Here is a 2,201-nt window from a genome sequence, read left to right as displayed (position 1 = left end):
AATCTACCAACAAGTACGAATGGAGCAATCTGTAACCTTAATTGCACATACATTGACCAAATAAACTAATAGATTGTTTGACATGCTACAATTTAAAGTCAATCTCTTTATAAACAACAGATGAGTAGATTACTTAGCAACATGCGCCAAAATATATTGTAAAATAAATACTAACAAAGCTCCCCAAAAACTATAACATAGTCTTAAACATCATGACAAATAATTTTATATCAATAAAGTCAAAACATTAAATAAAACTCCAATATCAAATAAGAGCGATATCATAAAAAATAGTAAATACATTATTTATGTTCAAAATCTAAACGTCATCAACTTAAAAACTCCCACAAAAAATGTATTCCAATAAAAAACACATAACATTTGCACAAATATTAAAATATAACTTTTCCCACTCCTTAAAAATAAATTAAATATGCCTTACTATTCTGTAGCTGCTGATCGTCCTCTGTATCCACATAGTCAAACAGTATGATCCACCAAAAACAGGAGAAATGTTTTCCACAACACACAAACACCCTCTCCCAAAACACAATCCAAAAGAGATGCTTCAAAGCAATCCAGAGTAACTAGGAACCATAAAAAACCACATATAAAAGTGTTTAAAAAAGGAAACTCTCCTATAAATCTGAAAAAGAGGAAATCCAAGTTAAAAATACTGGTTTATTATCAACCAAAAGAGATTTCCTTTAAATCCAAATGCCCATAGGACAAGTTCATAGAAAAAAACATGCAAATTAAAACAGAAAATCTACACTCTAAAATATATTGCATTCTCAAAAGTACATATACATCACACTTAGGGCTCAATTACGAGTCTTGCAGGCCATGGATGGCCAGGCTCGTGGGGTCATGGTGGCGGCAGTCTCCCAACTGCCCATATTATGATTAGTAAACAAAGCGGAGTTTGGTCCTGGGACAGAGGGGCAGCTGGACCTAATATAAACTAGAACAGTGAATATGCTAACCCTCAAACCACTTTTTCTCACAACTTTTGTGAATACAAACAGACAAAAATATTTTGTTTGTATGGGTGAATTTATTTTACCCTTTTCATAAGTTTTCAGTCTTTTTATAGAAACATTTTTTCATAGGTGAGAAAAAGGCACTAAGAATACTAACATTTACAATATTTACAACTCACATGCATACAACTTTCATACCACTATGACAACTAACATATACACAAATAATCCACAAAATCTATACATGCTATATATACAAGCTTTTTGTGAGAAAGAATATCAGTTAAACCACCACAAATAATTATTCTTTGTGGAGAATCAAATTATTATGACGCCCGAACAGGGTCAAACAACAAAAAGAGGCAACAAAAAAATAAATTTCAGATTCAACAATTAGTTCAAATTAGTGAATCAATAACATGAAAAATGTTAAACCAAGGATGCCTATTTTGCTGTTATTTGCCAACGCGTTTCGAATCTGAGTCAAAGCTCAGATTCTCATCAGGGCTCTTTAAATGTAGGTTCTGGAAAAAAGAAAGGAAGCTTGCTTTAGCCACTATTCATCTACCCGTTTTTTTCTTTGCTGAAGAGATTATCACAGATTTTACCTTAGAAATGGAAAACGCGGTCCCGCGGTGCCATTTTTCAGGTGGGGGCTTTAGATTAGACAGAGGTTCTGTTAAAAGAAATTGTGATGGTTAACGACCATCCAGAGACACGCAGTAATGTGGCTCCAACCCTTCAAAGCGAAAAAATCCTACCTTTCGATTTGACAAGCAGTGAAGCTACTGTTTTCTTGAGCGCTGTACTTATTTCCACTTTTCAGGCAAAGCTGCTGCAGCCTGGAACGTATAAACACGAGCGGCACTAAGTACATGTAACTTGATCGTAGCAGTTTTACAATGACAAGTTCTACGGTAGATGGAAGTTAAATCATACCTGACAATTATGTTTTCGAGCAAAAGAGTTGTTGCTCAGCCAGCCCGTAGCTCCTGTGTTATCGCGCGGGCGGCGAGCCGGGACCTTTGCACGGCGTGCCAAACAGTCGGTATTAATCACGCTGATTTCTGGGGAAGTTAAAGTATATTATTTAGCGCAAAGCGCACAAACCAAATCCTCAGAGTGACAGGTTATGGCGGACAGGTACTAACCTTCCTCTCCAACTAGTGCATCAGGAAAAGCGAACCCATTGGTGGGAAAACATCATGTGAGGATCCT

The 2,201-nt window shown here is 36.1% G+C and overlaps 1 long non-coding RNA gene across 1 annotated transcript; it reads right to left on the bottom strand.

Moving 5' to 3' along the window:
* Nucleotides 1–1,421: 1,421 nt before the first annotated feature.
* LOC144821730 (uncharacterized) lies at nt 1,422–1,857 on the bottom strand. Its single transcript, XR_013608410.1, has 3 exons — nt 1,745–1,857; nt 1,592–1,659; nt 1,422–1,507 (listed from the first exon to the last, which is right to left on the bottom strand). It is a non-coding gene; the product is annotated as an uncharacterized LOC144821730 (long non-coding RNA).
* Nucleotides 1,858–2,201: the final 344 nt, after the last annotated feature.

The sequence above is a fragment of the Lissotriton helveticus genome, chromosome 2_2, assembly GCF_964261635.1.
Source record: "Lissotriton helveticus chromosome 2_2, aLisHel1.1, whole genome shotgun sequence".
Taxonomy (NCBI): domain Eukaryota; kingdom Metazoa; phylum Chordata; class Amphibia; order Caudata; family Salamandridae; genus Lissotriton; species Lissotriton helveticus.
The sequence above is the reverse complement of the archived record's forward strand: the minus strand, read 5'-3'. Positions and strand labels throughout refer to the sequence as shown.